Below are 16,025 nucleotides of genomic sequence, written 5' to 3' on the forward strand. Positions count from 1 at the left end.
AACGAGGGAGAGAAGTGGCTGTATAGTACAGCACAAGAAAATATTCATGCCAGCATGGTATGTTATAGTATGCCAGCCCATCTGAGTGACAGAGAAGACCAAAAGGTAAGTAATGTACTTCTTTTACTGCCAGGTTTGGGATAAGGTTTTATTACAAACTTGGAATTTTATGAATTGTGATATTTGCTATGTTTGTGCCATCAAACCTACCACTTGTCCCTTGCTTACTGAAGACCTTTCCAGGGTATATATTGTAATATTTCCAACAGCAAGTGTTACTGGTGTTTTCCTCTAGGAACCTCTAGACTCTAGAGTCTAACCAAAAGAAGAAAAAATTGATGACCTGTGCAATAGAATATTATTATAAACAAATTAAATGTTTTTGATTATGATTTTTTTAGGAGCAATTAGGGGAAGAAAAACAGTGACTTAAGATCAACAACAAAAATAAAGATATACCTTTTTAAAATCATTTTGACTGTGCTTTTTGCATGTGCATATTTCCTAAGTTCTGGCATTCATCTAAGTCAGTCATTGGGCCTACCTCATCTCAAAGGTGCCATTTACTACAAAGGAGTTCACATTTTCCGAGTTGAATAGCCTGGAAGGCACATTGCTTAGTACAACACAAAACAAAAGACAGGAAAATATGTTTTAGTAAGAAAATTATTTTGTCAAAGACTGGCTATTTGTTCCAAAACATATTTCTCTTTCCTCCTGAGTACATATTTGACTATATTTCCTATTTTCCCATTCCGGTGAGTGTGGTCATATGACTGAATTCTGCCCTTTGAACGGTGGGCAAAAGTCATAATATGTCACTTCCAGGCTTGGCTTGTGAAATCTCCTATGTGATCCTCTACTTTCCCTTTCCTTTTTGCTGAATAAATGGAGAGGATGCCAAGGACATAAAGGTGAAGGGAGCCACCAATAGAAGGACCCTATGCTCCTGAATGATGCATAAACAGAATAACTCTCAACTAACACCAACTGGACTTTATGTGAGGAAGAAATAAACTCTTAAATTAAGTCTTTGAGATTTGGGGATTAATCTACCACTTGCCGTGGAAGCTGGGATGAACCTTCTTTAAGAAGGTTCTTGTTAAGAAGTGAAGAACTTTTTCCAGGAGTGCTCCCAGCAGAGAGTCTTCAGTTGTCAGCCACCTGTAAGAATGCCCGGATACTAATTTACATTTCCACCAGCCATTATGAAAAGCAATGTGGCAATTTCTCAAAGAACTTAAAACAGAACTACCATTTCACCCAGCAATTCCACTGTTAAAAAAAAAAAAAAAAAAAAAAAAAAAAAAAGAATGCCTGGATAGAAGAGTCTCGTCTTATCCAAGGTCATCCTCCTTTCTAGGAATGAATTTCTTCCAGTGACTGGTGAACATTCCAGTATAGAAGCTGGGCCCCTCAAGTCAACTGGAGGTAACTCTCAGGGGTCACTCAGTGGCAGAGCTACCCACGATGTGGACTGAGGAGTTTGTTGAGATTTTATCGTAGAACAATATTTCCACCCAATCACGCTTTCTTCCTCTTTCTCACAGGTGAGAACACTACCTTTATAGGAATGTACTGCACGGCAATGTCATCTCAGAGTCTGCAAGGAGTTAGTGTTAATGAAAATACCTCAGATCTACACTCCTTTCATATGGGCCTGGGGCCTTATTCAAATGGTATCTCTTTGCAAAGCAAGGATTTTTAACATTCACTTATTTAAAACTCAAATCTTTCTTTCCATAGATTCAGTTGCACAAAAATAAAAAACCTTGAACTAATTCAAAATTAATTCTGAGCAGCATCTTTATTGTCTTCATTGAGCCTTTATTCTTCATGTGACCTGATTCAAAACCCTGATTCTCATACTTGTCATTGTGAGTACTTATGAATCTAACTTAACATCTCTGATCTTCAGTAATTTCATCTTTAAAATGGGACAATATTAGTGCCTACTCACAGAGTTATTGTGAGCATTAAATATGATCATGGAATTAGAACAGTCAGCACAGCACCTGAAGCATAGTGCATACTTAATGATGACTGGCTGTTATCCTCTGCAGTCTTAGTTTCCCTGCAGTCATACTTGGCTAACTTGCTGCCCAACTGCATAATCCTGTGTTCTCTCACTGGAATAGCTTTCTTCTTTTGCATGTTCTGCTCGTCATTCAGAGTTTACTTGAATTGCAACCTTCTCAAAAATTCTTGGCACCTCTATCTGGCAAAATATCTCCCTTTACCAAACTCCTATAATAATTCACCTTTACTTCTCTTATTGTACGTATATGTCATCTCCACAACTAGATAGTAAGCAGCTAAAAGTCAAGTCCCAAGTTTGATTTATTTTTACATTTTCTAAAAAACTTTGTGCAGTGCACACATACAGCTGTTGCATAAAGAGCTCAACAAATATTTATTACATAATTACATGAATGAATGCAGTCAGAACAATGTCCTTACCTGAAACTTACATATATTCACAATAAAACTACAATCCGTAATTATCAAGAACAGGATCTTATACCAGAATTTCCATGTTGGATAAAATATCACGGTTTCCCAAAGCAAAAGTTCTCACAAAAAGAATGTCAATAGATAATTATTAGTAATTTTTGGAGGATATCAAAATGTAGCTAAAGTTAGAAGCAAAAAATGTTATATGAGATATCAGTAAAACCGTTTATTTATCAAATATCAACATTGGCTTGTATTATGAGACAGACATTTTCTTTTTTTTTTTTTTTTTTTTTTTTTGAGACGGAGTCTCGCTTTGTCGCCCAGGCTGGAGTGCAGTGGCTGGACCTCAGCTCACTGCAAGCTCCGCCTCCCGGGTTCACGCCATTCTCCTGCCTCAGCCTCCCGAGTAGCTGGGACTACAGGCGCCCGCCACCTCACCCGGCTAGTTTTTTGTATTTTTAGTAGAGACGGGGTTTCACTGTGTTAGCCAGGATGGTCTCGATCTCCTGACCTCGTGATCCGCCCGTCTCGGCCTCCCAAAGTGCTGGGATTACAGGCTTGAGCCACCGCGCCCGGCCGAGACAGACATTTTCTAAGAACATATTAAATTATTTAATCTTTATAACAATACTGTGAAGTAGGTGCTGTTGTTAGTCTCCTCTTACAACTGATGAATGAACTGAGGTAAACAGAGCTTTTATAACTTGCTCAAAGAACACTCAGACAAAAAGTGGCAGAGCCAGTTAAAAAAGTCTGTGTCCTTCGCTGTTCCATTCTGCTGCCTTCCAGTTTTTTGGAGATAATCTCACTAGATGATTGAAAGATGGCTGCTGCTTTCCCTACTTTTGTCTCATGCTAAAATCATGTTCTATTGGCAGGTGAGAATACTGTTCATCACTGTACACTGGGTTTGTGCTATGCAGAGCTCAACCCTTATGTGACTGACTAGTAAAATATAAGTCTGGAAAATGACTAAACAGAAGGAGAACCTGGCATTATAATCAGTGCCAGGCACACAGTAGGCAGGCTAAAAAAAAAAAAAAAAAAAGCTTATTGAATGAACAAGTTAGACAAGAAGCTATTAGAGGACCCTTGATAGTAAGCCATAGAGTATTCCCAGATATATTTGGGTAGTTAGTTGCAGACTCATATGCATGAAATTTTATGCCTTATTAAAAAGTAAATCAATGGGCAATGTGCTTAGAGTTTGGATACATCATTTTTAGTCTCAATCTAAAAATATACTAATTTTATCACTGTATAAGTGTTTTAAAATCACTAGTCTGAAAGGACCCAGACTCCTCAGAGAGGAGGCATCTCTCTCCTATAAATGACTGCAATTAAAATACAATAGACTTTTGCCATTCCCAAAAAGAACATTACAGCTACAGGAAAAGCGAAAACGGGCTGATTCTTTTTAGTATAACGCTCAGGGAATAAAGGGATTCCCAGAAGAATATATGCAGTATGGCATACTTTTTATGCAGTTCAAAGGCAAATATGGGATAAGGGAAATGAAAACTAACAAGGGAATGATAAAAACAAAATTCGATATAGGTTACTTTGGCACAGCAGGGAAAGAGGTGAGCAATAAGAAATAATACAGAAATAGCTGTAAGTCATTGGTAATATTCTATTCTTAGGTTGTTCGATGGGTTTATAGACATCCATTCAGTAAAATAAGCAAAAATATAAACAAATGGAATAAAAAAGGGCATTAATGACCAAGGATGTTAATGTTCATTAACCTTTGGTTGTAATTAATTCATTCCTGTGCCCTGGATATAATAACAATAAAATAAATGCCCCTAAAATATATTTGTAAATATATTGCAAGTAATATTTAACAGATTTTTGACAGGGTCAGGGATCCATAAAGCTAAGAGAAATCAGTCTCTTACCAATTTTAATGGATAATAACAAACCCCCATGGAAGAGGGCGTGGTTTGACAAAGTCTAGATGAAGGGAAATGGAAGAGCTCATTTATTCATTTGCCCACTTATCTACTAAAAATCTTTTTTGAGCACTAACTCTTGGTCTGGAACAATTATGTGGGTGGTGGGTGAAATGGAAGGCCTACAAAAATAAATACAATTAATACATTCATTCATTTTTCTATTCATCCAACAAATCTTTATAGACTATCTGTTACATAATAGGGAGTGAGGACCGGGCATGTTGGCTCATGCCTGTAATCCCAACACTTTGGGAGGCTGAGGTAGATGGATCACTTGAGGTCAGGACTTCAAGATCAGCCTGGCAAACATGGTGAAACTCCGTCTCTACTAAAAATACAAAAATGAGCCGGGCATGGTGGTACACGCCTGTAATTCCAGCTCCTTGGGAGGCTGAGGCAGGAGAATTGGTTTAACCTGGAAGGCAGAGGTTGCAGTGAGCCAAGATTATGCCATTGCCCTCATCCTGGGAACAAAGGAAGACTCCTACTCAAAATAAATAAATAAATAAATAAATAAATAAATATATAAATAAATAAATAAATAAATAGAGTGAGTTAGGTGCTGGTGATACTGTGGTTACTAAAACAGTTGTCTCTTGCATTCCAGTAGTAAAGGCAGATGTTCTTTAGGTAACTACTGTAAGGTGTGATGAGTGTTATGACAGCAGAAGTACAGGGTGCTAACAGAGGGCCATGAGAACAGAAAGAAAGTGACTATTTACCTTATTACTTGAGGAAATCACAAGACAGATAATATGTGAGAGGGTTCCTAAAGGCTGAGTAAGAGTTTAATAGCTAGAGACAAGGAAATTGGACATTCTGGGTATATACACAAAAATGGAAAGCATAAAAGTAAAACAAAAAGGTAATAGGTTGCTCCGAGGAAATGCAAATAGTTTGATACAGCTAGCACTTAAAACACATGGGAAAAGAGAAGGATGCTAGTAGAAGATGAAACTGGAAGGAAGAGTTGGAAAAAAACTAAAAATAAAAATATAAAAAAGAGTTGGGGTGAATTTTTGAAAGATTAAATGCTATGCTGTACTAAAAATTACACGCCATGCTAAAAAAAATTTTGTTTTATAGGCAATAGAGAAACAAAGATACTTGGGTTGTAGAAAAAGAGGAAGCTGGAGCAGGGAGGAATAATGGAGATGTAAAATTTGATTAAGAAACCATGGAAATTATCCAGGGAAAATTTGTAAATAATTCATATTTCTATGTCTTTGATATTGGGAAGGATATGTCCACAGAGTGAACGAAATTGTCTCTAATATTGTAACAAAACTTTTTATTCTGTCTAAGAAATTAATTGTATGCATCCCCATATGTGTGTGTCAGGAGGTGGGGAGCAGGAAGGGTTAAAAAATTACCCAATGTAAAAATGTTAAGTCACAATTCAAGATGGTGTTTGTTTAAGTGTCTTATTTAAGAAATATAGTCAGTATTTAGATCATGGAGAGAAAGATTGAAGATGGAAGGGATGATTTCAGTGCAGATTGTTTTCAAGATGAGAGAAGAACCGGGTATGCTTGAAAGAAGAGAATGGACCCAGTAAAAAGAGATAAATTGGACATATTCAAAGAAATAAGATAAATATGGGAGCAATGTTTCTTGGAAATTGAAAAGTGTTTTTTTGACTGAGAAGGAAGAGTTAGTAAGAGGAAAGATTTCTGTTCCTGTGAAGGTGATAAAAGTATGAATTGATAGGGATAATGACCGATATTTGGAGAATTGAGATTCATGGTAGTTAGAGAGCTCAATATCCCTAATAAAGGTGAAATGAGGCCATCTGCTAAGAAAGAAGTAGTGAGATTTTAGATGTTAAAGAATTAGATGACTATGCTATTAAGGAATCAATTGTTAATCCTAATAATCTGTGAGCTTTTATAGTCCATGTGGCAGTGGAAAGTAGGTTTAGTGAATGCAAGGAGTTAGAAGAGCATACTGTAAATAATTTATTAGAGGCATATAAAAAAAAACCATGTGACATAAGGCCTAAGATAATATTCAAGTTTGTGTATGAATAATGCATAGCAGAGGAAGCTGTTGGCTGACTCACGGAGGGCCACAAACTGAGGCTGAAAGTTGAATGAGTCATGACATGGATGTAAAAGTCAATAAGACTGAAAGGGAACATCAGGCTGGAAAGAAAATGCACAGTTGTGCAAGCAAAATAGGCCCCATGGAGTTGTAGAACATTGTGGTTATAAAAGAACATTGTACAATGTATTGAAATAGTGGAAGGGATGCTGGATCACAAGGTGAGAGTAACTACTTGTAATCCATCTTCATATCCAGCTTCCTTGTGCCTCAATCTAGATTGTTCAGATAATTAATACATTTAAATGGACTTTTATTTTTGATGAGGTGTATGTTAATAAAACATATATAGATATATAACCATAAAATAAGTAGCATGGCTAACTACTTATCTCATGGTACACTATCATATTTAGTCCATACAAAACCACTCCTTTGTTTGATTTATTTAACAATTCCATTTTATCTCAATTCTCAACTCCTCTCCCCTCCTTTTCCATATCATAGGCAAATTTTCTAATGTACAGAACATATACCTTTTGGTTTGTTGTACCCTTACAAAATGTATATTTTTTGTGAGTATGTACTTTCAATGACCATAAATGGCATTGTGTAATATATTTTGTTTTACTTCTATTTTTCATTCTGAGCAATGCCTTTAAATCCATTCATGTTTCTATAATAATATCTAAGTTGTTTCTTTTAGCTGTACATTATACTCCATGGTGTGCATTCAAAACATTTTACCTGTTACTGTCTCATTGATTAACACACAATTTTGCCTCCATAAATAACACTGATGGTAATATGCTTGTACATGTTCCCCTAGAACTTCTGTACAAACTTCTTTGGGATCTATATCAAAAGTAGAAATTATAGGTTATGTACATACTGATTTTGACTGAGTAGAATTAGGTTTTTCTCAAAAATAGCTGTTCTATTCCACAGTCTCAACAACAGTACCCGATGGTTCCTGCAGACTCATATTACTACCAACACTTGACATTGTTCACATTTCTTTTTTCTTTTTTTTTTTTTTGAGACGGAGTCTCGCTCTGTCGCCCAGGCTGGAGTGCGGTGGCCGGATCTCAGCTCACTGCAAGCTCCGCCTCCCGGGTTCACGCCATTCTCCTGCCTCAGCCTCCCGAGTAGCTGGGACTACAGGCACCCGCCACCTCATCCGGCTAGTTTTTTTTTTGTATTTTTTAGTAGAGACGGAGTTTCACCGGGTTAGCCAGGATGGTCTCGATCTCCTGACCTCATGATCCGCCCGTCTCGGCCTCCCAAAGTGCTGGGATTACAGGCTTGAGCCACCGCGCCCGGCCGACATTGTTCACATTTCTAATTTTTGCTGAATAGGTTTAGAATGATTTTTTTTTATTGTGGCTTTTAATTTGCATTTCATTGATTACTAGAATGTTTTCACATTACTTCATAAGAATCATGAATTTTTGGATTTTTTCTTCTACAATTGTCTGTTCTTTATTTGTACCCATTTTATAAATGGGGTTGCTTTTTTCCCTAGCTAATTTGCAAGAATTCCTGATATGTTCTGATTACAAATATTTTGCAAGTTTTTTGACTTTCTAAATATCTTATTTCATTCTCTTATCTCTTCCTTAACTTTGGGTATATTATTTGTGTTGAACAGAAATTCTTAATTTTAATACTATCATGCCAGAAAAGAAATAGATCAATAAACTCTGCTTCTCTATAATTTAAAATCTTGAGCTTAGGATCAAAAGACTGAGTTGTTGATTCATTAGTTACACCGATGGCAGCATGAGATAGTATTGAATTCCATGACATGTTCCTGTCTCTCACCTTTTAGAGGCCTGCTTTTTTTTTTTTTTTTCAAACCCTTCTTTGAAATCTGTGAGATACTTTAATATCCTTCAATACATTCTCTTTTTCTTGAAGTAAGCCAGGGTTCTTTTCTGTTGCTTATAGTCAAAACATTCTTCACTAATACAATAGATTAAAAAAAAACAACAACTGAATGACCAAATAAGGTTCTCAGGATCACAGTTAATAAAACAGCAATTCAAAGCTTTGTGTTCCACGAATTTCCATCCACTAAGAGGTGTTCTCTTCCTTACTTGTTCAAATGTACAAAAAACAAAATGATTTATTTTCATATAATGATGTTTCTATTATTGATGAATAAATGAACTTCACATCCAGTTTCATAATTACATTTTGTTGTAAATATGTACACTAATAAAAACGTGATAATTTGATCATTAAGTAGCACTAAATGTATTTTAAATGTTGGGCCTTAAAATAAAAATTTAAAAATCTTTTTGAAGAGAACTCTGAATAAGCTAAGTTTTCTCATTTTTTGGTGACCTATTAATCTGGGTAGTCCTTGCCTCATCAGCTGTATCTTTCTATGTATGGATAAACTCAGATGGTAAACACATCCTCTTCCCAGTGCAAGCTTTGTGTCCCATCGAAGGATCAATTGCTCCTGCAAGGGGGCAATATGTTACTTAATGTCAAAAATATGATTGCCTTAGAGAATAGAGAGAGAATAATGTTTATGTAGGAAGTGCTCAAGGAATGCAGTTTTGGGTTTTTTTTTTTTTTTTTTGGTTTGTTTGCTTCTCTCTCTCTCCTTTTTAGTTTCTTTTTAACTGGTAATTGAAATATGTCTAGATCCTAAAATAGGCATTCCTGAGAACAGATGTGATTATAATTCTGCCAAGGACAACTGTTTGAATTTTTGTTATATTATGGGAAATGAATCTTTTTAGGTGAGTGTGAGTGAGATTTTTTTTTTTCCTTATTTATTCTGTCCTTCTCTAATTTTGTTTGTCATAAGATTTTGATTCAAGAGGTGTAGGTGGGGCCCAGAAATCAGTATGTTTAACCAGCAATTCTTAGAAAAGTGGTCCATGGCTTGTCTCAGGGGAACATTGTTTTAGCCTATTAGAATAACATGAAAATCAGTGGATTGGAGTGAAGATCTTGGAGATGTTTATGATATGAATTACTGTGAATTTATTAAGTCTATCTAGAATTTCAGAAAATGGTATTTGCTTATAAGCTGCAAAACTACCTAATAGCTTGTCTATAAATATAATACAAGGTTGCTGGCAGGGAGGGGGAATTAGATGCAGTGATATCTATATCTATCTATACATATAGCACTTATCATATTTTCATTGCATGTAACTCTTCAGTGCTTGTCACCCTCTAGACCATAATTATCAGAAGGACAGGGGTTATCTTTATTTACTTCACAATTGTATTACCTAGCAAGTACTTGATAAATATTTGTTGACTGAATGAAAGGGAATTACATTACAATACAGTTGAATACTACTTTTTCTACCAATGAACTCTACTAAATATGGATATTATAATCCTCATCTCAACACAATCATATAGATAGATATAGATGTATACATATAGATAGATATAGATATAGAGATAGATTCACTGCATTTTATTCTCTTTTTCACTTTGCAAAACTTTATTGAGAGTTCCTACCATGTTAAAGACAGGTTGGAAGACACGAGGCACACAAGAATTATAAAGTGCAATCCTTGATTTCAAAGAGTTCATAATATATTGGGGAAACAAATATAAAACAAATAATTGTGATTGTGTTGAGATGAGGATTATAATATCCATATTTAGTAGAGTTCACTGGTAGAAAAAGTAGTATTCAACTGTACTGTAATGTAATTTCCTTTCATCAGTCAACAAATATTTATCAAGTACTTGCTAGGTAATACAATTGTGAAGTAAATAAAGATAACCCCTGTCCTGATAATTACGGTCTAGAGGGTGACAAGCACTGAAGAGTTACATGCAATGAAAATATGATACGTGCTATGATTGGGTAAACACAGTGTGTTATGAAAACATAGGGACATCTGATCAAAAATTGGGGGTATAGGTAGATTCACTGAAAGTTGAAAAGTGGTCAGGCAAATGAGGAGGAAAACAGCAGTCATGCACATGGAAAGAAGAGCACCCTAGGAGACCTGGCAGTGAGGGAGAGGATGGCAGATTTGAAGATCTGAATGCATAGCTAAAGCCTGCAATGGGAGAAGATGCTGGAGAGGTGAGCAGAGGCTAAGAGTTACAGGTCATGTTGCATGATCTGACCTTTATTCTTCAAGCTGTGGGAGACCACTGAATGGTGTTATGCAAGGGAGGGACACGATCAGATCTATGTTTTAGAATACCACTCAGGCTCCAGTATAAAGAACAGATTTGCAGAAGGTAAAGCTGCAGGTAAGGGACTGGTTATGCTTATACATTCACGAAGTTAAGAGGAGATGGAGGCCTGAATTAGAGTAATTGTTTGGGGATAAAGAAAATTGGGCAGATCAGTGAGCTGTGAATCAAATAGAGTCCAGGAAAAATCTGTGTCCCTGGAGTCTCAGGCAGTGCTTAGCACATAGAGGGCACTCAAAACAATGTTTATTGGGTGCATGTTTCTGGATGTTCAGCCAGGTCTTCAAACTCATTGTTTCCATAACTGCATTTATCTTTGCCCATGAAATCTACTCCTCTTATTGACTTTCTTTTTCTGGACCTGTCATTAACTCCTTTCTGTTCATCCAAGGCTATGAATCATTTATATCTCATCTCCCATGCCTAACACAGTACTTTGCACAAATAGGCATACGTATTCCATAATTTTTGTTATAATAAATAACTATTAATTTATTCAAGCTCAAAACTCCAATGTGAATGAAGCTTACCCAGGCACATTAAATCAGTGGACAGAGTGGAGCAAATCTTGTAACATCTCCTGAATCCATCTCCTCTTTCCACTAGTAATTTTTTTTTTTTTGGACAAAGGCAGTATTTTCTCCTCATATTTCACTCTGTCCCCAAGCTATGTCCTCTTCAATTCCTTCTAGTATAGCAGCTAGATAAATATTTTCAACAGACGGTTATTGTCTGTCGTCATGGCTTTTTTTCTCAAAGTGTTCAGTGACTTCCCTTTGCCACTATAACTTGACCCTTGCGATCCTCCTTGATTTTCATTCTGACTTTTACTTTCTTGCTCTCACCTCCCACCTCACTCCCCACCCCCAGCCAGGCTAATTCAGCCATAATAGCACTATCATGCTTTGTCAAAATACCATACACTTTGCCACATCTTGACTCATGTTGCTTTTTTGATTGGAATACTCTTCATTTTAGATTTTACTTTTCCAAAGTTTGCTACCCTTCCTTCAAAACTTAGTTCTGAGCCCAATCTTCTCCATGGAATCTTTGGGGTCTTTCTCCAGCTAGTAATGACTACTCTATTCTGAGCTCCAAGAACATGTTAATTTGCACATCTTGTGGTACATGTTGCTTTCATTTAAATGGTTATTTCTATTCATGTCTTACCCCCTTTAATACTGCGAACAGGACATGGATGGTGTGCATTTCATCTTCGTGGCCCAGTAACATCTATTGTGCTGCTTTAAAAGATAATACATCCAGTAAACATATGTTGAATTAATGGCTTATAAACAGACATTCAAAATCCATTCCTGGCTATACAAAAGAACTACTTTGCTATTCTCCCTATAATTTAATTCTGAATAAATAGTAAGCTAGTACCTTAAAGAAGACTGAGATATGAGTAGAAAAGCTTTGGTTGTCATGGGATCTAGGAAAGGGCTAATACTGACATTTAGTAACGAGGGATGCTAATTGTCCTGAAGCACCCTGAACAGTCCCACCCAATTGAAAAACACATATAGAGTTTGAATTTTAGTGTATGACAGTCCTGTCCTGGGGCCTTATTTTCCTTTTTGCATTTTGGTCACAAAATTATGCTAACAATTTGATAAAATAAAGGTCATATAGCATCTAGGTGAGGAATTGGCACATAATAAGCTTTTAGTCAGTGCCAGCTGTTAATGTCAGTAGCTTCTTTGAAAAATGGAGAAAATAACGCTTACCTCATAGTATTATTATGAGGGTTAAATAAATGAGAACATATAAAGCGCTTTGAACAATGGCTGGTATATTGTAAATGCTCATTAAATATTGACTATTACTATTATTGATTTTGCTATTATCAGTATTGTTTGCAGATGCTTCACAGAGAAAGTTTATATTGAATTTGTAGTCAACTAAAAGCCTCAGGACTTTTTCACATGAAAAGCCAAGTCCATTCCTTGGCAAGCCTTACACCTATCAACAAAATAAGCTCAGTCCGTGCTGTGATTTGCTTCTTTTTGAAGGGTTATGGGAAAGTCAAGGAGAAGCTGACTTAATGCCTGTGGCCTTTTATCCATAGCACTGAAAAAATAATGTCAAGGTGAAGAGAAATAATAATTTGATTCTGGGTTTTGCATTCAAATGGATCTGGCACTGTGTTAGTTTTTATGTATTACAGTAGCTACCTTTTCATTTAGCATTTGGTTTTCTGAAGAAAGAAGTGTATGAAGATAAACATTTTCTTAGGAGCTATTTTTCCCTCCCTCCCTCCCTCCCTCCCTCCCTCCCTCCCTCCCTTCCTTCCTTCCTTCCTTCCTTCCTTCCTTCCTTCCTTCCTTCCTTCCTTCCTTCTTTTTCTTTCTGTTTGCACCACGTTCTAGTGGAGCTTTGGGAGTTGTCTACCTTTGAGTTTAGAATTAGCTCTCTACTTGCTTTCATGATAATTGTTAACCTAAGTAGCTCACAAAGTGCATCCATACATATTACCTAATTTGATTTACACGACAGCCCATGGGTTAAGGATTTTGCTAGGAAATTGAGCAAACTTGTGACTCACACAGAGAGTACATGACATTTTGAAGATTCACCTTTGGATTTGCTGGCTCTAAAATCTAAAATTGACAAGTGTACTATTTATTATAATGACAACTTCAAGCAGTCATCCATTTCAAAGATTCTTAGAATCTGGTTGGTGGAGAGGACAGTGAGAGACAAAAGAGAGGAAAGTCCTGCATGTGGGCTGTTTCCTATAAGTCAGGCATGATGTTAGGCAGTGTGAGTTAGTCATTTTATGTAATCCTCTATATGGAAAGCATAGATAAGGGGAACAAGAAAAGTTCAATAACTTAGCAGGCCCTAAACTGTGTACAGGCTGTGTGCAAATTTTTGTAAATTTGTTTAAAGTTCAGAATGCTTCCAATATTAAAATTGTTCAAAGTGATGGTTAATTTCTCAGTCATTTCAAAAACCCTGCTATCAAATACCATTTCTAACATTGGTTCTGGAAGGTGAGTTAGTTATCCCTTCAACCTATGATATATGGAAGACGATCTCCCTGTTAGTATTTATAGGGGCACAAGATAGGATGGCCTCAGCCAGAGACATTTGTACCTAATGGTAACTTAAAAAAATCTAGTACTGACGAGTCTAGGGCTACATGTTTTCTATCTTCTTTGTTAGAACTTAGAAGAATCAGAATATCTCTTAAAAAATACATTTTTCCCCTTTCATTAACTCTAATAATAATGATCTGGGAAAAGAATTATTATAGACCAAATTTACTCACACTTATTTTCAGCAATTTAGAACACTTACTAACTAGAATTTAAATAACTATTTTAATGGTTCTGATTAAAGCATGAGTAAGATAACACTTAAATGAGTTATTTCTGCCCAAGTTAGTATAAAAATTTAACAAACCAAACTTTGTGAGATGAGCAGTCATGAAACATTTTATGCAAACTGTTTATGTTGTTTACATATTTCAGAGATATAAAATTTTGTATTCAGTAGATAAGCATACTTCCCCATTTCATCACAAACTTACATTGTGTATTTGTGATCATTTTCTAAATAATAAAATTATTCTGTTTTACCTTTCAGTTATATCATTTCTATATGCCTTGGTTTTCACTCTATTTAAAAAAATCTAAAGAAAAGAGGAAGTGCATCTGCTATTTGTGGCTGGATGGCATTTGATGAATATTTTAAAAGCCAGTTCCAGAAATCTATCAGAAACTTATACAACAGGTATATGTTTATTATTCAATGCTTTCATGAAAAAATAGATTTTTCAACTCCTGAGGTTATACTGGTGAACATAATTTAAAATAAAACCTGAGAAAAGTAAAAGAGATTAAATAAATATTCATGGAAATGCCCTCTTCAGGAAATAGGGTCATTTGAACAGTCTATTCCATTAAAAATTGCTTTATTTCACCTAAATTGGTTACCACACAAGGAAGGAAGACATAAGAAAACTAAGGGATTGAATCTGAAATCTAGACCAAAGAAATGACTGAACTCTCTCCATTGCATTAACCACATGGAATTTAACACACAAAAAAATCTAGAACTGATCATTTTTTAAACCTGTAGACTCAGAGGAATACCAAAGACATATTTAAGTTCTATGTAAAAATTTTATTAAAAATTGATATTTATATTAATACATAAATACTGATAAACTAAAGAGTAATTTGGACTCTTATAGCATTTTGGATGATCTAAAATAAGAAATTACTAAAGGTGACATCCTAACCATCACTTAAAATGATCATTAAAGTTAGTTCACAAGCCTAATAACACAGAATAGACTGTGAAATCCTTATCATCATTTGATTTTTATTTATAAATCTCACTGGAAATTAAACCAAATGATCTTTACCTAAAATATAAATAAAATGGAAATTTTAACATTTTAAATCAAATACTAATAACCAGACTTACTGATTAGCCATTTTAACGTTTGAAAGTTCAGTCTAAACAATTTATAACTATTACGTGGATGATTTCTCAGAATTTTGCTTATCCTACCATGTAATTTCACTCTCTGTTTCTCTCTCTATTACTCTTTCTGTCTCTTTAACTGTTCCTTTTAAGATCCATACATTATCCCAGGCCCTTAGGAGCTGTTGAAGAGACTATGAAAAATGGGGGAGATTGTTCTAGACCGGCAAGTATCAGCATTATCTGAGAGCTTGTTAGAAATCCAAATCCCGGACCCCATCCAGGACCTATTAAATCAGAATCCCCGGATAATTCATATGCACAATAAAGCTTGGGAAGCAATTGTTCTAGGAGGTGAATGAATACTTCAGAAGTTCAGTTAGTACCAGAAAACTTTCCATTTCCAACCAAGCCTATTCTTGGTCATCTTGAGTTAGAAGTGATTTGGGATGGAGTCTGGAATGTCCTGTTCTTATTGTCCAGGAGAATGCCCTTCTATTTTAAAATCTGCTGCTCATGCAGTCTCCTAGCTCATGCAGTCTCCTAGAATGAAGGGTTAAGGCATGCAGTCTTGCCCCTTCCCGCAAAAGCCAAGGGAGCAGACAAGATTGAATGAATCATTACAGGAATGTGCTGACCAGGAATACTGCTCTGGTTCTCTCTCCTTCCAGCCTCACTCACATTCCTGTCAGGACAGAGGTAGAAAACGGGAGCTGGGACAGAGTAGTGGGAGTCATTGTTGGGATGCAGGCAGTCACCCGCATATTGGCTGTCAAAACAAAGAAAAAAAAGCTGAGCTATTTTAGTTTCATTATTCTATGTGACCCCTTATAGTGTTTATTTGTGTTTAAAATTTAGGACAGTGAAACAGAGCACAAACAAGAGTAATATTTTACTCTATTTGTTTGGAAAGTGCAAATATTAATCTGTACATTA

Source organism: Macaca nemestrina, chromosome 1 (assembly GCF_043159975.1).
Source record: "Macaca nemestrina isolate mMacNem1 chromosome 1, mMacNem.hap1, whole genome shotgun sequence".
In the NCBI taxonomy this organism is placed as follows: Eukaryota; Metazoa; Chordata; class Mammalia; order Primates; family Cercopithecidae; genus Macaca; species Macaca nemestrina.